A 23869-nucleotide genomic window follows, 5' to 3' on the forward strand; every position below is an offset into this window, starting at 1 on the left:
TTTATTATGAAATCTGCCACACTCGTTCATCAATCTTCATGAATTTTATAATTTTCTTTATCACAGTCTAAATTTAGAAATTCATATCCGTCAAAGTAAGAAACTTTTCTAGGGTGAACCTTTTTATAATATTTATAAAAAGCAAAATGATAACACAAGATGGGTATCAAATTGTTTCAGATCGGAGTATAAAGATTCCTATTATTATTGACATATTGACTCATGATATATAAAAATTAAAGGTGGACTAACTTGACACATTGACGATACAAGGATTCGTCACAAAACGCAAAGAATGCTCTACATAACCTTAGGTTTTATAAAAAAAAAATGATAGTAAAGACTGTATTTTTTAATATATGTTTCTTTTTCTTCATTTGCCTATACTGAATTTTTTTTTTTTTTTTGCAAATGTATTGTATCCTACAATTATTCGAATACGCATGCAAACGATACTTTTATAATAAATAATAGTTTGATTATAATGTATCTGAAGCATTTGTTTATACTAGTATATATTCATATTCAATAAATATATTACTTGTAATTTTCGTTCAGTTTTTAATTTTAACTTTTAGATAAATGATAATTAGATGTAAAATTATATGCAGATGTCTAATATAATTTACCATAATAGTATTATCTCTTCTCAAGTATCGGAAGCATTCAATGTGTAACTACTTATCATGACCTACATACAAGAAAACATATAATAACGAAGGTACGAATGATAAATATCTGATTGAACAGTTTAATAGCATAATAGGTCATATTTGATATGTTCTTGATAACCTTTGAGAGTGTTAGATTATCTACGAGGAAAGTAGGAGTTGGAAGGTATTAGAATTGTGTAACAGGAGGGAAAAGGATGTACAAGTAATTATCATCTTCTTGAAATTAGAACATAACATCGTTATCTTTGATAAATGCTTCATTAACCGATATACCAAACCTGAGATTACTATTACGCAGTAGTCTCAGATCAAACTAATCAACTATCTATTAAACATCCTGAATGTCATAGTGAATTTCCTCATAATTGTATAATTGATATAAATGAACCTAATATCTGGGGAACACAATTAATACTATATATTTGTGTTTGACTTGCGATAAAAATATTGTGCTTTCTCAAAAAATCTTTGTTCAAACGTTAAAAACCGGTTTTATATAAAATTGAGTATTATACCTCAAATATATTTGCTTTAAACTACACATATTGGTATGTATAACATGAAAAGTAAGTCTCATTAAAGATTGGGTTAAATGAAATGTAATCAAATTGAGATTGCAAATAAACATAACAGAATACATTATCGTAAGTTAGAAATAGAACATATTTTAAATTCACGTGTTTCGTTATTAAATTAAAATGACAAATCTGATAAACTTGAGATATCCTATACGGTAAATTCACATAAAAATACCGAACTCCAAGGAAAATTTAAAACAGAAAGCCCCTTCTCAAATGTCAAAATCAAAGCTCAAACACATCAAATGAATATACACATAATTTATCCCTTTATTGTTGATGCGTAAGAAGCACTTCCAAATTGACTTTCATAAGAAACGCTGATACCAAAAACAAAAAACAATAAACCAAAGGTTGTGTATGTACTTTTAAATACAGAGAAACAATTGTGATTAGTTCTAATCAATCTCAAAATTTATCAGAAACGGTAAAAAAACAAAAAAACTGCTCTAGAAATCTAGAAATGTCAGTCGATTAGAACCCCTTTAGAACAGTTTCTGACAATACCAGTTTTACCCTAGAACTGTTTTGGATTGTTCCGACTATGAATAGTCACAAACTGTTCTTGAAGATAACATATCATGATAATTCTAAAATATGACAGATTCAGACAGTTCTATATGATAACAGATCTTGAGAGATCTATCCTAGATCCGTACTTGGCAGTCTTATCTATTTATATAGTAATTTGATGCAAATGCAATATTTTCAATTAGGTTATTTTGAACATACCTTTTCTTGCTTTCATAAAACAATTTATTCAATTAATTTAATTAAGTTTATAAAGCTTATTATTCTATTTATAAATTCATTTTATTTTAAACATGTATCTATGACATATGATATTGATTAATATTATGCCAAATCAATATGCATTGGTTCAATTTATGAAATATTATTTTTGTGTGTATTCATGTAATTATCTTTTTACCAATGTGTCTATTTTATATAATTGTTTCATATAATGGCAAACAAAATATGCACGGGTAGCGTTGTTTTCTGTAGATTGCACAAGGCAATATTTCTAAAACAAAATAGACCAAACAATCATAGTATTATCATTAAAGATTGTAGTATATGAAAGGTATAAGGTACAATCTGATTTTTTTGCAGATATTTTTTCTTTTACTTGGTGAGGTAATTTGCTTGTATACTAACATTTGTGAAAATCGCTCTCAGTTGTGTTTCCATGTATAGTTGTCTCATTGGCAATGCTACAACATCTTCTTATGTATTTAAAACAAGCTCCTGACTAGGCACAAAAACCTGAATAGTTATGTTAACGTGTACTGTTAAAAACTGTTATGTTAGTATTGATGTTGCCATACGAAGACATCATGGGGCATAGATGATTTGTTGTATTAATAATTGTGTTAATTCAATATGCACTCCTCATTGTGACAACAAGGTGTTCCGTAACAAAGTGTTTCATGTACAGTATACAATCACAGCCGGACCACCATTTAGCAACAAAAGTCAAATCTGCAATAGTGTAGTATAAACATCTAACAAGTTTGTAATCAAATATATACTTCTCAGCAACAATGACATTAAACATAAACTGTCATTTATAATTTACTTTACATTACATTTCTAATCAAATACAGGTTGAAAACACAAAGAAGTTGCATCTACATTGAAATGAAATTTAAATACTTAACATGCTTAAGGGGAGACAAATCAAATAAAAAAATGTATTGATGGACAAATTTCAGATGAAAAAAAATATCACTTACATCATCTTTTAACACATGTTGTTAATTGATAATATGCATCAAGTATGTCTTACATTTAACATGTTTAAATACAAAGTACTTATAAAAGCATAATTATTATGAAATAGTTTATGTTTATTTCTGTATTTTTGTAACATCACGTCATTGTCATTTCCTTAATACTTGCATCGATCAAATCACGTCTTTCAGCTAAAATCCATGTCATTAACCAATCATTTGTTTATGTATGGTTCATTGTGACAACAAAGTGCTATTTCGCAATATGGTATTTTTCATCTATGTGATGGTATAGTATAGAATCACAACCAGTCCACCGTTCAGCGACAAAAGTAAATTCTATAGCAATGCAGTATAAACCAAGTGAAGAAATTCATAACAGAAATCATACACGAGGTGAGATCCACTTTGGTGAGGTTCAGTCTTATCATTCATGAGATGGTCTACAGATTCACGTTGGGAAATTTGATCTAATCATACATGAGATGGTCTACAGATTTACGTTGGTGAGGTTCAGTCTTATCATACATGAGATGGTCTACAGATTCACGTTGGTACGGTTCAGTCTTATCATACATGAGATGGTCTACAGATTCACGTTGGTGAGGTTTCGTCTTATCATATATGAGATGGTCTAAAAATTCACGTTGGTGAGGTTTAGTCTTATCATACATGAGATGGCCGAGAGATTCACGTTGGTGAGGTTCAGTCTAATCATACATGAGATGGTCTTCAGATTCACGATGGTGAGGTTCAGTCTAATCATAAGTGTGATGGCCGACAGATTCACGTTGGTGAGGTTCAGTATTATCATACATGAGATGGTCTACAGAATCACTTTGGTGAGGTTCAGTCTGATCATACATGAGATGGTCTACAGATTCACGTTGGTGAGGTTAAGTCTTATCATACATGAGATTGCCTACATATTCACTTTGGTGATGTTCAGTCTTATCATACATGAGATGGTCTACAGATTCACTTTGATGAGAGTCAGTCTTATCATACATGAGATGGTCTACAGATTCACGTTGGTGAGGTTCAGTCTGATCATACATTGAATGAGTTCGTCTGTCCTTCGTTGAAAGTTCACTGTGCAGTTCTTCGTGAATGACAGTAAGTTTTATTTTCTTTCAGAACGATAGCTCTTTGTTTTGAAGAATCAACCTGGACGATATCAAGTTTCAATGAAATTTGCTTCAAGGCATACTATAATGACCTGTGTAAGGTCATCATGTTTTCCTGATTAAAATGCAATATATAGTTTATTTAAACATTCAATTCATTTGATAGTTAAAGTGCGTTGTATCCTGACAATGGAAGTATAAAGTTTCCTAAAACATTCAATTCATTTGACAGTTAGTTTTAGTGCTTTGTTGCCTGACAATGGAAATATAAGAGCAGACGATTTTACTACGAAAGAAATTGCTACAAATACTGCTACAGCCTGAACTGCAGATACTATATATTGATGATCCTGTAAATCTTGAAGCGAAGCTACAATTACACCCCCCCCCCCCTTTTTCCAAAAAAAAAAAGAAAGAAAAAAAATAAACTAACAAACAAACAAGCAAAGATGCTAGATGCAATTGGTTCAAAGTGACCATAAAATATATGAAACATTTTTTACGGAACAGATTCTGCTATTTATTGAAGCCACGGAGGTGATTTAAATATTCTTGCACCCTTTACACAATCATTCACAAAGCTTCATATTATTTTTCTTTACCTCTATGTACAAATGCAAGATCTTTATAAAATGTATATCAAAGGTGTATATCAAAAGTGTCAATGTTTATCAACTATTTTTATAAGAGATGTGTCTGCTGGAGATACAAATTATATAGAAAATTGAATTGTTAGTGCTCGCACGTGTACAATTTCTTGCCAACGAATTTATGAAATTTCGTATTGCCCTTGAATGCATTATTACAGAGCGAGACCTTTATACGCCATGTACATATAAATATTTTCGTTTGATGGAGATCTTATCTTGTGCGCACCAGTTTGAAATATTGTGCGCACGACTTTGAAACTCATGCGCGATAACTTAAAACAAATGTGCACGACTAGGAAACTCCTGAGTATGATTTATGAATTATGAATATTTGCCTTTAATGCGCATAACTTTCAAAGACATTTTGACTTACTCTATACGGGTTTGAAGTTGTGTGCTACATTTTGAAGGTCCTGTGCACGAGTTTAATAGTCATACGCACCATTTTAAATCTTGAACCAGATTAAAACTTTAGCACAGAAAAAATGATACTATTTGCATAGCACTTAAGGTGCTATGTACTTTTCCCCAAGACTATATACAGTGGAAACAAATAGTCTTAAAACAAAAACATAAATGAAAAATTTGATCAAAAGTTTTATGCAATTCCTCTTAACTTATTCGTCTGGTATGAGAGGGTCAATTTTTAACACTTTCCCCTTTCTTCCATTTTGTTTAATTTCACCGTCTCCTCGAGCATTTTGGTTGAAAACGTCGCATTTCCGCACGCTATATTTAATTGGCACGTTTTGACGTCGGGCACTTTCAACTAATTGATCCCCATGTCTCGGCATCTGTCTTGACTAGAAAAACCTCATTATGGACAGAAAAAATAAGTTCCATGCATAGAGATACGAATAACATTTATTTAAACTATATTTTTATACCTTGTGGGCTTAAATACGGTGGATAATCGTGGTGTAAAGTTGTTTTCTGTATCATTTTTTTGTCAATTTTGACGAATGTCGATTGCGTCGGTGTTTTGTTTGGAAATGTATGTTACCGAATTTATTAGACAACATGGCTATCTTAATTGAAAACTTCTGATATAAAATCGTACTTTATGTCAATTGATTAAATAACTGTACGTGTTCTACGGCTAATTTAAAGAGAAATCAGATTTTTGATAACGTCTTGAAAATGCCGTTGTCATAGTGAACAAAGGGGAATAATCAAAAGAATTTCATCAAAAAACGTCGGTCTATTTCGATCCCACACATGCAATGAAATATTACCAGCACTTTGAAAAAACCTAAATCAATTGCAAATTTAACCAAGCAGTTAAATCATGGTTACTGTTTATGTCAGTTAAAGTTTTTTCTCCAAAGATAAACTGAAGACAATTTTATAAAAGAAATAAGCTTACTGCAATTGATACATGTATTTAATGCAGTTATAATTTTTTATCTGCTTCACAGAAAAATCAATTACACATGTATATCATCAAAAGTGGACAAACAATTATAGTCATTAAATTTATATAGAATAGAATGGAATAGAATATTTTTGTCTACTAGATTTAATATTAATACAAAGATATAAAATAAAAAAAAAAAATCCTTTGAGATTTATAAAGTTCAAACTCATTGATTACTGTGCCAAACAAACCACAAATATTTAACAGTAAATATACAAATGGTATGATACTAAACCCCTAACGGGAAGGATTGTGCCTGATGTTCATATGATGAAATCATAATTTTTCAGTCAGTTTAATTGAAGTCTGGAGCTGGCATGTCAGTTAACTGCTACATTTGTAGTAGTCTGTTGTTATTTATGTATTATTGTCATTTTGTTTATTTTCTTTGGTTACCTTTTCTGACATCAGACTCGGACTTCTCTTGAACTGAATTTTAATGTGCGTATTGTTATGCGTTTACTTTTCTACATTAGCTAGAGGTATAGGGAGAGGGGCTCTCCTTTTAGTGAAAGAGTAGCCATTAAATGTGCCACCAAATTAATCCTGAAATCAAGTTGGGTGTATCTTTTTTTTTTCTTTTTTTTTTACTTGGTTGAAATGGTCATACAATACAAAGCCATTTATTACAAACAAATTAGTGAAAAGGAAGAAAAGAAATTTCCACCACTTTTTTGAGCTTCTTCCAACAGGATATTTTGACCGAAGTTGGTCACAAATATTAATATCAACACCATGAAAGTTTGCCTGGTAATTAGTAATAAATAAATTTGGTGAATTTACTGTCTTCTGATTGGTTAAAATAACCATTTTAATGGCAACACGCCCACTCTAACGTTGTGTATTCATACGCAAACATCTGTGTACGTTGTTATTCGTATTTATATATATCTTTGAGCCTTATTTTTGATAGAAATTTATTTATAATGAATGGCAATAATTTATTTTAAATTTATTGAACCATAAAATTAATTTGTTGACTCTTCACATTTAACATAATCCGCTTCGCGGATTATTCAATGTGAAGAGTCAAAAATTAATTTTATGGTTCAATAAATTCAAAATAAATAACAGCCATTCATTAAATGATCCGTGGTCTTGTGATTTGTTTAACAGTAACATCTTTTTGCCCTCTTTCAGTAATATCACTCTAAAATAATTGGTATACAACGAGTACTATATTCTGTGAGTACATATGTTTTATGTGCTAAAAGTATCTCATTTATACATATATTCTATATATATTAAGTAAATGTTTTGATTTATAAAGGATCAATTGCAAGGATAACACATTTTTAATTTAAACTAAAATAATCGTATTAAAACATAGTTGATTGATTGTTTGCTACTTAATGTCCAGTCACGAATACATCATCATGACATGGATTATAAGGAAGAGTAAACGTTTTTTTAGCTACTCGACATCTTTCAAGAACAGAGTCTAATAGAGGCCTAATTCTGGCAAGTTTGTCAGTAGAATCCGCCTCCGGCTCATTCACATGTAAATACTGTGTCAGCTTTTCATATCTTTTTACAGGCATGACCTCTTTTACACCTCCATTTGCAAGGAATTTATTTGTCGACCATAACAACTTGTAGTCCGGAACTTGTATAATCCCTATTAGAATTAGGATTCCTAGAAAAGATAAAATATACACTTTTTACTTTTTGTCATAAAAATGTTACTTTTAATATCACTTTTAAATAAACATCATGTACATGTGGATATAGGCTGTACATACATATCTTGACATGTAAAATTTCTGTGCTAAACCTACTTCTACTTTTGAGAAATATAAAAATACATGTAACAAGCAAACACAATTTTAAAATATCAGACATGTATAAAGGCATGTACAAACCAATAAATATTTTAAATAAAAGCATGTGGTTTGATTGCCAATGAAACAACTCTCAATCCAAGTCACAATGAATAAAGAAAATAAACAATTATAGGTCAACATACAGCCTTCAACATAGAGCCAAGGCTTACATTTTGTACACAAAACAGCAAGCTATTTAAAGGAACCAAAAATGTAAAAAACAAAAGTCTTATCTACAACATGAGAAAGGAGAAATACCTATGAACCGCATCAACAAACGACAACCACTGAATAACAGGCCTGTACATAAACAGTGCATAAAAATGCATACATCACATGTACATGTATATACAAATGTATATCAGTTTAATAAAGGGAATTTACTATGCATTTCAATTTAATTTTCTTACTATCAACCAAGCTTACAATAAATCGTACACGTATAACCATTGTTAGTTTGTACAGATATTGTTTTCACTTACCTAAATATGCAGACATTTCAGCAAAATCTGTTTCCGTCCAGTTTGTGTCATTTCGTCCGGCTAGCTGCTGTTTGCGTGTTGCATTTAGGTTGGTCTCTTGGGCATGTTTACTAATCATGGTTGTGCCAGTTCACTAACATCAGCATTCAATAATACTTTAGGTCCGGTACGTTCGTTAAACTGTCGAACACTTATATCTTGATTAGCCTCGCTCCATATTATCTCATTCATGTCAGCATGTCAGTATCATCATTTCCATCCTCCTGATCCTACACGATTTCATCATCAATATCATCTTCCTCCTCGCTAACCAACGGTTCATCTATATCAGATACATTCCCGTTATCCTCACCTTCAATACTTTCGTCGTCTGATATTTTTTGAAGGGCTGGTCCAGACACAATTTGTTCCTAAACATCCCATACACTCGGCCTGCCGGAGGCCGCCATATTTGTTATTGTCGTCTGTTATTAATACATTTGTGTACATGTGAGAATATCATGAATATTCATCGATTAAGTGTATAATGACCGCCCATTTCCTACGATAAGCAGTGGTACTTGTCTCATTTATTGATTTTTAAATGTCACAACATTTATTTGTACGTTAAATTTTTACATTAACGTTTGAAGACAAGATACATGAAAAACGTAGGAAAGCGTAGTTGCGGGGGAAGGGGATAAGCGTAAAAAGCGTATGCGCGGTGTAAGGGGGTAAGCGTAAAAAGCTTATATGCGTGGTAAAGTATTAAACTTGAAAAGGTTTTTGTTTTTTTTATGTAATCGTTAATATTATCTTATAAAATGAGCAAGATATATTCATGATCTTTGTTGTTCAATCTTTTTTACCGCTCTTCAACTGTTTTTGTTCTTATACATCCTTGGGTTTCAAATAATTGGCGCTGAGTGTTTTTTATGAAGGTAAATATATTGACCGTCTCAGGAAATGTTGCACACATTACAACTACTCTTATTACTATTACTAGTACTAGTACTTCTAATACTATTTCTATTATTTGTATTACTACTGCTATAACTTATTGAATAACTATTGCTTCGAATTATATTACTGCTACTATTACTTTTACTTCTGTTTCTACTATTTCCATTTCTAAAAATTAGTAGCAATACTAAAAGTAGTAACAAAAATAGAAGAAGTAGTATTCTAATGCAATTTTTATGTAACCATTTTTTTTTCATTGGCTAAAAGTTGCCGTCATATCCACAGTTGACCAGACGTAACTAAGGAGGGACTCGCCATTTTGAATTGATTGAATCAACAAATGTTCGAATACTGCTATATAATAGAAATTATAACAACACCTACCTCGAATTCGCCGTTTTAATGTAATTTTATCCGAATTTGAATCGTACAGGTAACGTAATATCCTCCAGTTTGTAAGTTTTCATTTGTATGACGTCACGTTTGTCCATGACGTCTTTGCGCCAAAATCATATATAATGTTTCGCGTTTTTTTATTATTTGTCAAATTTAGACATTTTATCAAGTTTAATCGTATTATTTCTTTTTGTAATGCATTAGAATCGGAATAACAGTACTGTAGTTGAAGAGTTGCCAGTAAAACTGCATTTGTGACCGTCAAATCTACAATTGACGGTGGCAACTCTTCAACTACAGTACTGTTATTCCTCAAGTAATATGAATCGCAAAAGTAGTAGAAGTAGTTTTAGTCGTAAAAGTTCCTAAATTAGTTGCTGCAGTATTAAGAACAAATAATTGAAATAGTATTTAAAGAACTAGTAATAAAAGCAGTAGCAGTAGTAATAGGAGAAGAAAATATGGAAGCAGCTGTAGTAGAAGTAGTAAATGTAGTAATAACAGTAAGTAGACGAAGTATAATACGAAGTTGAAGTAGTTGTATAAGTAATAATAATTCTACAAGGAACAGTTAAAACAGTTGTAGCAGAAGTATTATCAGTAGTACTAGTAGAAAAACCAGGAATGGGACATACATTTTTTTGTTTGCAGTTTTTGTAGAAGACATAGTCCCATTGTCAGAAAAAAAAAATAGTAGTAGTAGGAAAAGAATTAGAAGAAGTATATGATGAATTAGCAGAAGTAGAAGAAGAAGTTATAGAAGTAGAAACAGTAGGAGTTGTAGCAGAAGTAGTAGTAGTTACTTGAAATAATAGAAGTAGTACCTGTAGTAGAAAAATTGGTAGCAGTTGTAAAACATTAGTACCAGTTGTAGAAAAAGTAGGACAATAAATCAACTGTGAGCAGATGTAGTAGATTTAATAGTAGAATAGATGTGGTAGAAATAAAAAGTACAGGTAGTAAAAGAAGTATAATTAGTAGTACCAGTATTGAAGTAGTTATAGAAAGTTACTTAAAAATTCTACTACTACTACTTCTGCTCCTCCTCCTACTACTACTACTACTACTACTTCGTCAACTACAGCTACAACTACTACTAAGACTAATACTACTACTACTACTACTACTACTACTACTACTACTACTACTACTACTACTTCAACTACAGCTACAACAACTACTACTAAGACTACTACTACTACTACTACTACTACTACTACTACTACTACTACTACTAATACTAGTAAGTACTTCTACTACTACTTATACTACTACTACTACAACTTCAACTACAGCTACAACTACTACAACTACTACAACTATTACTACTACTACAACTACTACAACTATTACTACTACTACAAATACTACTATTACAAATACTATTATTATTATCATATCATGTTAGAACCAATATTGTATATGTAATGAGTTTCAGTTGGAACTATTTTCAGGCAATCTTAACATCTGTCAGGAATTGCCAGGAAAAACTGTCAGGAACTGTCAGCAGAACTGTTCCAAAACTGTTGAAGTAATAGTTATCCTGTCACTTTAATAACAAATTCTGAAGTTCGATCATTAACCTCTTTGGATTTTCTTTTCCCTATACAGCTTGAGATTTTCAAACATTTTGTTCTCGATCATCACTGAAGAGACATTGAGTGTTGAAATGCGCATCTGGTGCAGAGAAATTGTTACCGTTAATGCTATTACTACCACTGCGTCGATGCCTCTGTCGATGGACTTATAGTCACCAGCCCAGTAGCCATACGCATTAAAATACGGATGTTGTGCTATTAAAATTTGCTGTTACAAAATTGTATCAAAATATTTTAGATTAAGGAATGTATCCTCCTCATGCAAAGCTCTGTTTCCTTTGCCGGTTTTGGTCATAATTTTTTTTTTTTGTGTGTAGTCCTTCATCGTTTAAATAAGCTTTGGATTTTCAAATAGTTTGGTCTGGAGCATGACTAAAAAGATTCTGATTGGATGTCAAACTTTGCATCTGGTGCAGAAGAATTGGTACCGTTTGTGTTAATGGGCAGTTTTAACCTAGTACATGTTTAACAGTTCTATCTTATAACATATCCTGGATATCTATCCCGAGAACCTTTTTTGAGAAACTTATTATTTGTATTTAGTTTTCTAATACATGTACATTAAAGTATTATTTTTTTCATTCATTCTTTCTTTCTCAGATATATCTTTTAACTTCTTTTCATTTATTTGATTACATTTGTTTATTATTTTCATGTATTACTTATTCTCTCTATTATCTAATTTGTTTTAAATTCATTCAAATTTTTTCACATAAAATATTCATGAATATCTATGTTACCTGTATTTTTTTTAAATTTTACTTTTTAGCATATTCCACCGTTTCCATGTTCATACTAAAACACAAAGGTATTGGTAGAGAATATGTTATGAAGTGATTTTATCTTTGGTATTTCACTGCATATTTGAAGATACTATGCTTTAACTTTATTTGCCAATATATTTGTTTTGTGTGGGTTTTCTTTCATTCATTGAAATATTACAATTCCTGAACACACGTTGATATTAAAGTAACTAGTAGAGTTCACGCATGTCTAAAACATGTCCTTATATACATTCACATTAGATGGGTATACTGCTGGTAAATGTGATTCGGTGTTTTAATGAAAACAATAAGATAAATCGAAGATAAGCATAAATCGATACTAATTTGTCTTTAAACGTTGTATTACTACTCAAGTGCTAGAAGTACTCAGAATGTATTTACTTAAAATACTTGAAGAGGTGGAAGTTGTTCTATATTAGTATTTCCTGATAAATCACTTGAACAATTTTTGACAGTTCCATAACGTAATATAATATATTTTAAGTAATGTACGTTTTAATTTGTTTTTAATTTCTTTCTTCCATTTCTTTTTTAATTTGAGTTAATTTCTTAATTTAAGTTATTTCAGTGATCTTAATTACTGTGTTTTTCTTCTTTTTTTGTCTATTCTATACATATCTATTTTCTTTTAAATGTATCAATATTATATCAAACAGAGTATCGATTAAGCGAAAACCAATTCGGGTTACAAACTAAAACTGAAGGGAACACATTAACTATAAAAGGAAAACAACAGAACAACAGAAACAATGAACTGCAACAAAAATAAACGCCAACATACATAGAAACGGACTGCTTGATAACTGCCATATATTAATTGATGCTTTGTATTCAAAATATGATTTACTGGAAAAATGCAGATAACCGCCAATGTCAAAAATCACGATAGTATTACTGCTCTACATGAAGTCTGAACGAACTGTTAAAATCTTATACATATGGTGCATTCGTAACAGGGATAGACATGCTTACCATTTCGACGCACCGATCTAGTTTATTCTGAAGCTTCAGCAATTCTATCGTTTTTGTTTTGTTTCTAACTTTGATTTTGTTTTTTTAGTTGTCAAGTTAAAATTTGTATAAATGTTGACTACTGTTAATTTATACTAGATCCGATTGTAATAAGTCTACCCTCGAGAACTTATCTTGATAGATCTTCTCTTGAACGAACCCTGATAGTTCTTCCTTAGATCTAGTCGAAAGGGTTCTATATTTACAACCGTCTTGGATAGTTCTATCTAATTGTGTACTTCATTGTAATTATTTGTTTTCTTTCTTTCTTTTATGAACATTATACATTTATCTGAATTACCTTATTTTGTTAACTCAGTATTTTTGTTTATTTTTTTCTGGTTTTATATATATATACCATGTCTGAATAATAGCCAATGATAATATATATCTATATTCTTTCAAAATGATCCACATCATTTAAAGCAAAAATATTTATGGATATATTTATAACTAGTATATAGCATGTTCAAACATTTCCATCATTAAACTAAAGACATACGTATTTCTACTTGTGATTTAACGATATCAGGTGAAGTCTGGTGTATTTCTGTCTTTTTATAGAACTTGTTTGCTGTTAATGAACTTTATCTACAATTATATTTGTGTTTGCAAATGTATTCTATCCTGATCCAATTCGTGACATACGTTGACATTATTGTAACTCGAAGTTTCCTAGTAAATCAAGACCATGTCTTTATATGCACATTTGATGGATACACAACGTAAGTGCCTTTAATTTTTGAATAAATGACAACAATAATAAGTATTACAGATAAAGATTAATGGATATAGAGGTAAACTGTAACGCAGTTTTTTTATAATAATTTGCCTTTAAAAGTCTGATTGATACGCAAGTACCGGAAGCATTTAAAGTGTATCTACTTATCATACTTTAAATTCATAATACAAAATATGATATAAAGTCTGGTAAACTGGTATAAAGAGACAATCCAAATGAAAATGTAACGATGCCTGTGTAATATAATTTTAAATATTTATCTCTTCTAAGTTTTTCAAGAAAACATAGAACTTGTACTTTTTGCTATTAATTGTGGAAACCTTAGAAGCATCTCCTTTCTCTACTAAAACCTTATAACATACGTATACAATATTTTCGGCTTACAATGATTTAAAATATAGATTAATATCAGAACTATCAATAAAAAAAATATGACTTTCAAAGTAATTTTTTGTATTTATCATATGACTTACAAGAAAATCCAGCTATCACAGACTGTTCTAATTTCATAGACCAAATACGCTTCTGGCGAAATCATATTTTCATCCAAGTATTTATGATAAGTTTATTTTATATTTCTATGTGATATAAAGTCACTTATCGTAAATAGAGTTATGCCACGCCTACCACTTCAAAATTCATATTGAAATGTGCACACTTTAGCGAGGTAGTCACCGACACAAATCCAATATTTATCCTACAAAAATTGCACAAAAAAGTATGGTCCTGCTATTGTTAATTGATAAATGTTTATAGTTTCTTACATTCATTTCTTATTCTTGATATTTTATTCTGCCACACTCGTTCACCCATCTGCATGCATTTTATGATTGTCTGTATCACAGTTTAAATGTAGCAATTTATATCCGTCAAAGTCAGATACTTTTCTAAGGTGAACCTTAAAAGCCCTTTTGAAGAATATTTATAAAAAGCTGGGTATCAAATTGTTTCAGATCAGAGAATAAAGATTCCTATTATTATTGAAAGATTGACACATGATATATAAAAATTATAGGAGGACTAACTTGACATATTGACGATAAAAGGATTCGTCACAAAACGCAAAGAATGATCTACATAACCTTAGGTTTTATAAAAAACAATGATAGCAAAGACTGTATTTTTGAATATATGTTGCTTTTTCTTCATTTGCCTATACTTAATATTTTTTTGCAAATGTATTGTTTCCTACAATGCATTATTCGAATTCGCATGAAAACGTTAATTTTATAGTAAATAATAGTTTGATTTGTTTATATACATTCATATTCAATAAATATATTACTTGTAACTTTCGTTCAGTTTTTTTAATTCTAATTTTTAGATAAATGATAAGTATTTGTTTATATATATATTCATATTCAATAAATATATTACTTGTAACTTTCGTTCAGTTTTTTTAATTCTAATTTTTAGATAAATGATAAGTTTTTGTTTATATATATAATCATATTCAATAAATATATTACTTGTAACTTTCGTTCAGATTTTTAATTTTAACTATTAGATAAATGATGCAAACTAATATGCAGATTTCTAATATAATTTGCCTTAACAGTATTATATCTACTCAGTTATCGGAAGCACTCAAAGTGTAACTACTTAGCATAACCTCTATCAAAGAAATACACACGAATGTACGAATGATAAATACCTGATTGAACAGTTTAATAGTATAATAGTGCATATTTTATATGTTCTTGATACCTTTGATGGTGTTAGATTATCAACGAGGAAAGTAGGAGTTGGAAGGTATTATAATTTGTGTATTAGGATGGAAAAGGGTGTAGAAATAATTATCATCTTCTTGAAATTAGAACATAACATCGTTATCTTTGATAAATGCTTCATTAACCGATATACCAAACATGAGATTACCATTACACAATAGTCTCAGATCAGACTAATCAACTATCTATTAACCATCATGAATGTCAGAGTAAATTTCTTTATAATTGTATAATTGATATTAATGAACCTAATATCCGGAGTACACAATTAATGCTATATTTTTTTTTAACTTGCGATAAAACTATTGTGCTTCACAAAAAAAGCTTTGATCAAACGTTAAAAAACGGTTTTATATAAAATTGAGTATTACCTCAAATAAATTTGCTTTAAACTACACATATTGGTATGTATAACATAAAAAGTAAATCTCATTAATGATGGGGTTAAATGAAATTTAATCAAATTTAGATTGCAAACAAGGATAACAGATTACATCATCGTAGGTTAGAACTAGAAATATTTGAAAATCGCGTTTTTTGTTATTAAATTAAAAAAAACAAATCTGATAAACTTGAGATATCCTATACGGTAAATTTTCCTAAAAAGTATAATACAAAAATACCGAACTCCAAGGAAAATTAAAAACAGAAAGGCCCATCTCAAATGGCAAAATCAAAGCTCAAACACATCAAATGAATAGAAAAATAATGTATCCCTTTATTGTTGATGCGTCAGAAGCACTTCTAGATTGGCTTTCATAAGAAACGCTGATATCAAAAACAAAAACATAAAACTAAAGGATGCATATGTACTTTTAAATACAGAGAACACAATATGCATTGGTTAAATTTATAAAACATTTTTTTTGTGTGTATTTATGTATTTATCTTTTTAGCAAAGTGTCTATTTTATATAATTGTTTCATATTATGGCAAACAAAATATGCACGGGTATCGTTGTTTTCTGTAGCTTTCACGAGGCAACATTTCCAAAACAAAATAGACCCAACAATCATAGTATTATCATAGAAGATTGATGATTGAAAATGTATAAGGTACACTCTGATTTATTTGAAGATATTTTTCTTTTACATGGTGAGGTAATTTGCCTGTATGTTTTGTTGGCATACGTGTTTTATTTAAATAGAATATTTCTATTCGTAAACTACCGTCGAAATTTTAGAACAGTTATTTTACTTGTAAATCTATACATCTGTACATGTATGAATTAAAAAAAGACTCAATCGATTTGCACTTTTCTGTAATAATTATAGCTTCTCAAGTACTGGAAACACTCAAATGATATGAATTATGGTCATTTCGTACCCTAATCATTTCGTGTCCCCATTTCGTACCCTGGCAAAAACCATTTCGTACCCTGGCCATTTCGTATCTTGAACATTCCGTACATCGTGGACTATTTACATGTATACCATTTCGTGCCTGATAGAAGATTTATATATATACCATTTCGTATTTCATAGAAGTTTATATGTATGCCATTCCGTACCCCATGGAAGATTTATATGTGTCTCATTTCTTGGTAAAAACTGTCTCATTGATGTACACCATTTCGTACCTTAAGGAAGATTTTAATGTATACCATTCCGTACCTCATGGAAGATTTATACGGATGACACGCGTAACTAAAGACAAGCGCCGAACTGGCGTATGATTTTAAAACGGTAGCATCCTATTTGATTGGATTAAAATGTTGATTGAATACACGCGCTATTTGAAATTGCAACGTGTGCCTAAATATTGTGATCATCATAAGGTGTAATTGAACCTAAATGTATATATCTTATGCATTACTTTTAAATAATACTTTTATAAATATGCAATACACACTAAAAGAAGATATTTACCAAACGTTTTTAGAAATATAGATAGCTAGATATGTGTCGTCTGTCCTGTTTTTTTGTGCATAGTGGCTATTTTGGCAAGCACTTCTCAAAATGTTTTATATGTTTAAAAAATGATAACTTTTACAAATGTATGATACGAGATAGTAAACATGTATCATTTAAACAGATTCTAACAGTTCAATCAAGTAGTATAATATATTTTAAATAATGTAGAATTTAATTTGTTTTTCCTTTCTTTCTTCCTTTCTTTTTTTAATTTTGATTAAATAATTAATTTAAGTTATTTCAGTGATCAAAATTACTGTGTTTTTACCCACAAATGTATTATTACAAACAATTGTGTAATGACGGTCACACTTCCTGAATCCAATCCCATAAAAAAAAGATCACTGTGTAATCAAATTTGAAATATATTTCTTTTTTTATGATTTTTTTTAGTATACAATGTTGACTGCTGTACCCTATTTTTGACATTTTTACGTATCATTCACACATCGTTGTCGATAATGGAATTTTATGCCACTGTCACACAAGAGAGGTTTAGCTATCTATAAAACCAGGTTCAATCCACCATTTACTACATAAGAAAAGGCTTTTACCAAGTCAGGGATATGACAGTTGTTACCCATTCGTTTGATGTGTTTGAGCTTTGGATTTCGCCATTTGCTTTGGAACTTTCCGTTTAGTTCGGATTTTTTAGTTTTTTCGCTTTTTACTAAAACTGATATTTTATTGTAATAATTAAAATAAATTTCTTAGATGTAGTCCACTAGTATTTATCCATTTTCTATTCTATGCATCGTTCGTTTTTCTTTTAAAATAGACTATATTATTTCAAACACAATATCAATGTAAATTGTTGTTACCTGTAATCAATCGTTTTATTTGAGCAATAAACATGCATTGACTTGAACTTCAAACATTACTTGGGTTTTTAAACTTTTTCGAATTGAGCATTACTAATGAGGCTTTTGTAGACGACAGGCGAGTCTGTCGTACACAACATTTCTATCCTGTAATCTATATGATGTGTTTTGTATATTTGTATATGATATTCAGTCCAAGAATGAGGCCACGCTCACCACTTTGTATTAAAATGTACACACTCCGACGAGACAGTCACTGACCAAAAAAAATTGTATCAATATTAATGATCTTGTTCTTATCATTTGATAAGTTTTCATAGTGTCTGGTATTCAGTTCTTAATGTTGATATTATATTATAAAACCTGCTGCAATCGTTCAACTGCATGATTTTTAACGTAACAATTAAAATCCGCATATGTCCAAGACCCTTTCTAAGGTGAACCGATAACAGCCGTTTTAAGTATATTTTTTAAAAGGAAAATGATAAAACATGATGAATTATTATTTAAAGTATAACGACTACTATTATTATTGAAATGTTGTCACATGACATAAAACAATAAAAGTGTACTGACTTCTTGACCATATTAGGATTCAGCCTCTAATTGTCTCCGTTCCTAAACCATATCCTTATACAGTCATTACGTCAAATCAGTAAACTATTATTGCTCATAGATCACCTATCAACATTTCAATAATAATACTTAAACACTTAGTTACTATTGCAAAGCTGTCAGGAAAAGTTTGAAATATCTCTGTATATTTGAATATCTGTTGTTGTTTCTTTTTTTGCATGTAAATATTTAATTTCGGAAATTTATTCTTTCCTAAAATGAATTCATCCAATTCGAGTGCAACCGTTAACATTATTAGTAAGTTGTTACATGGTAAATCTAATTTTTTTTTCATATGCATTCATATTTTAACAGTATACTACTTGTATATTTTTTTATCAGTTTCTTAATGACAACAATCATATAAATCATAATGACAGTATACATGAAATGTGGTGTTCTTTAATAATTTGCTTTAACAGTAAGTTAACAATTCAATTACCAGCAGAATTCAAAGTCTTAGTACTTAACATAACCTTTATCAAATTTAAGTACTTTGATACATTTGAGTACACTCTAATTAATAACTGATAACACTTAATTTATGTCACAAGCATTAATACGGATTAACACATGACATAGGCAAAATCTTTATGTTTAATTGCGGCATGTATTCAAAAACAATAGCCAAATACAGTTGAAAACTTAGATAGGGGTTGGTATAGTTGTTAAATGGCAAAACGAAAGTTTTTTTTTCTGTTGTCTTTCCGAATACCTGTTTGATTAATCTTTCTCTGAGCATATTCTCGAGGTCCAAAGAATGTGAATTAATTTAGTAGAAATTATCAAAAATAACTAATAAAACTATAGGAGAAAGCCGAATTAAACAAAAAGTAAAACATTTGAAATATCTATTTATATAGCTATCAAATATATATTCAATTATTAACTTAGAATTTTTAAAATTGTTTTTAAATTTTTTAAGGATTTATTTAATTCATTGTATTTATTTTCTTAATCTTTATTAAGTTTCTTAATTAATTTCTTATTTTAACTATAGAATATATTTTCCTTAAAAATTATCAATAATACTTATAGCTTTAACAATTTACCTATAGATATCGTTTTTACCTGAAGATAGAATGTGCCAACATATCAATGATGATACTTAACCACATAGTTATTGATATAACAGATTGTTCAATGTCAGGTAAAGTCGCGTATAATGACAATCCATAAGGGAAATTTATAACCACTGTATTATCCAAGTATTTAACTCCAATATGTTTGCTAATAAATACGGAAAAATAAGATGCATTTTCCTACTCTACTGAAGTATTATTTCATATAAATAATGATATATCTTGTTATACAAAATTGAATAAAAGATCTACATACATTCATGTAAAACATAAATAATTCTACTTAGTAATTGTTTTGATTTCAATATGGATTACTAGTACAACGAAAATCTAGCTCACTTACACTGTTATAAATCACGATAGGATAAGCTACTTGTACTTGATAAAAATTATATAAATTACAAAGCATGCTGAATAGATAAAATGTCTGTTTAAATTAACCTTTTAAAGTCTTTTTTCCTAGGTTATCGGAAGCTCTAAAAGTGAATCTACTTATTACACTTTTAATCTGATTATTTATATATAAACATTGCCTGACATATCCCTTTAACAGTTAAGACAGCTTCAGCTATGTATTTATATATTTAATAAATTTTTCAATTACTGTATTTATAGGGGCACTAGCTACGAGATACATAAAAACTTAAGTAATGATTTTATTTTGTTCAATCATTAATGAAAATGAAATAGTGAAATGATAATTCGCTATTCGCAGCCAGTATGGTTCAATTTTATCAAAATAAGCTAAGAAACATCGATGATGAATTAGTCACTTACAAGTTATTAATTCGACCTCATTGAATCCGTATTCATGTGAACTTCAATTTTACCCCTTAGCTAGATATGGATTATGCATGATTAATACGTGTTAGGCTATAAAAAGAAAAGAATGTCAACATTGAAAGTGAAACACAGGTAACTCATTTAAATGGCTGATTTGATCCACAAAACATCATTGTTATACAAGTAAAATCGAAAATTAACTTTTGTTTTTAACCTTAAAACTGAAATCAAACAGACATAGACAAATCAATTTTCACGAGGTTTATATATCTATTCATATTTATGTTAATGTTTATATCGTGTTATGTGACCGTCGGTTTTTTTCGGGTCATCTCGATAGTTAATTGAATGACGTCTAGACTAAAATACTTAAGACACAAAGCTACATATTATCGAGCCCATGCCTTGTAAATTGTTTATTTTAGACCTTTTTAAAAATTTGGATAAATGTTTTACATTGGTATTAATCTAATATGAGAATTTGATTCAAATCGGTGAACATGAATTTGACAGCTAGTGGCCCTTTAAACGATAACTTGAATTTCATATATTGAAAACAGAAATTAATACACATGCTTTTAACGTAATTTATATTTGATTTAGCAAATGATGAACAATATCCTGGATAATACTATACTCAGACATCCTTTTCAAAATTTCTATAGTGGCATGAGTCTGTAATTGAGTGGATCAATCAGGATTTTTTGTATTTTATCCTGTCGATGATGGTGTTGATGTTGCCCATTCTTCTAGGCTTAGCTTTAGTAATTAACACCATTGTCCGTTGTGTAGTTGTGTTCAACGATGGATAGGTGTCTGTTTAATTTGCAAATGCAACACTATAATGTCATACGGAGTCCATAGTAAACTGTTGACTTTAAGGTTCGCTATATAGTGTGATTTCCAATGAACAATTTACACTTTGTTGAATATGTTTATGGCATCGATTCCAGGAAGTTTTGAATCACCTAATTACATTATTGTATGTACTATACAGCTTATGCCTAACTTCTATAATCTAGAAATTATCTATGAGGGTTGATACTGATAGTGTGTCAAAAAAGGCATTACTGATTGACACCCTTAAAACATTTCATTCATATGTAAGTACATTTTCGGGGCAACTACAAACAATATATCAAACTTCCTTCTGATTCTGATTCAACAGATTGAGTTCATAATTATTATCATATGAGGAGTAGGTCATTGTAACGAATTATTGACTTTTGGGGCTACATGTACAGATGAAGATCAAGCAGTAAAATGTATCCTGAATTTCCGTAGGGGTTTCTTTCCCTTCCGGTGCAAATGAATTTTCCCCCTCCCGGTTCATGGTGGGGTTCATCTTGTTTATGTTTTTTAGTACTTAGCTATTGTATGATGCAGTTTTTTTTCGTTTTTTGTTTTGTTTATTGCCATACCGTGGTCAGCTTTTTGTTGACGTATTGCCCTTTTAGATTCCCTTGGTATTTTTTGCCTCTGATTTTCTTACATATATTGTTACAAACTTACTATTATGCAACATCTGAGCTTATACAAAGTAAAAAAAAAAATTAAAACGAAAGTTTCCTTTCAAATAGCAGAATCAAAATCTCAAACACATCAAATATATGAAAAACAACTGTTATGTTTCTGACTTGGTACTGGCATTTCCTTGTGTAGAAAATGGTGGATAAAACCTCGTTTTATAGCTAGCGAAGCCTCTCACTTGTATAAAAACTACAATACATTATCGGTATATAAATAAAGGCAACAGTAGTATACCGCTGTTCAAAACTCATAAATCCAGGGACAAAAAACAAAATCGGGGTAACAAACTAAAACCGAGGGAAACGCATTAAATATAAGAGGAGAACAACGACATAACACCGAAACGTAACACACACAGAAACGGACCAAGCATCAGACAAAACACCACGAGAATAACAAATATAACAAGAAAACCAAATACATGAATTTGGGATAGACAAGTACCGTGCCACGTCTGATCTCAATATCTCAAAAATAAGAGAAAACACAAACGACTCAACGTTAATATGCAACACACACAGAAACGAACAATAATATAACAATGGCCATCTTCCTGACTTGGTACAGGACACTTTTAAAGGGGGAATAAAAGTGGTGGGTTGAACCTGGTTTTGTGGCATGCCAAATCTCGCACTTTAATGGCAAAGTTAAATATAACATTGAAATGACAACATAATATTACAGGACTACAATACAAATAAATAGGAGAACATACTAGAAAAAGAAAAACATGATTAATAGATAACAAAAAGCATCAGGTTTAAAATTCAATACGCCAAAAACGCGCCTTGTCCACACAGGACTTACAAAAACAGGTGAATGACGTTTTTACGTTGTCCACACAGGACTTACAAAAACAGGTGAATGACGTTCATTTTGAACACAGCCATTTTCAAAAAAAGATTGAGAATCAGCTCATATTTCAAAAGTTCTCAAATCTCTATCCGACGACACTTTTTTTTTCAACTTCAGATACTTTATTTAACTATAATAGTTGTTTACAAAGTCCCTTAATGTTACAACAATGTTAAACTTTGTTCAAAGACTACAATAACTTGTTTCAATATCCCAATACACCAATTAATCGCAACGTATGTGTGCATTACTTTACTTAACAATGAAAAAGAAAACGGAACTTTGACCATTTTTTGTTTAGCTTTTAGTTTCGAATTAATCGAAAGTAAAAGAGCATGGTTTCTGACGAGTCTTTTTACTGCAACTGGGTATCATGGGGTCAGTGGTCTCATGGATTGAATGGGGCATAACTTGTTATTCCCATGGAAAACAAATATTGTTTTGAATGTAACATCACTTAAACATTTTGGTTCGTAAACAGTATATGTAGTACATTTAAAGTAAATGTTTTCATCCTACACAGACAGCATGAACCCATTATGAAAGAACAGTCGTAAGAGTGCAGTATTCGTAAATACAATA

The 23869-nt window shown here is 30.1% G+C and overlaps 1 long non-coding RNA gene across 1 annotated transcript; it reads right to left on the reverse strand.

Moving 5' to 3' along the window:
• Positions 1-7455: 7455 nt before the first annotated feature.
• On the reverse strand, positions 7456-9029 carry LOC143048938 (uncharacterized). Its single transcript, XR_012969947.1, has 2 exons — positions 8485-9029; positions 7456-7815 (listed from the first exon to the last, which is right to left on the reverse strand). It is a non-coding gene; the product is annotated as an uncharacterized LOC143048938 (long non-coding RNA).
• Between the last annotated feature and the right edge of the window lie 14840 nt (positions 9030-23869).

The sequence above is a fragment of the Mytilus galloprovincialis genome, chromosome 10, assembly GCF_965363235.1.
Source record: "Mytilus galloprovincialis chromosome 10, xbMytGall1.hap1.1, whole genome shotgun sequence".
NCBI lineage: Eukaryota > Metazoa > Mollusca > Bivalvia > Mytilida > Mytilidae > Mytilus > Mytilus galloprovincialis.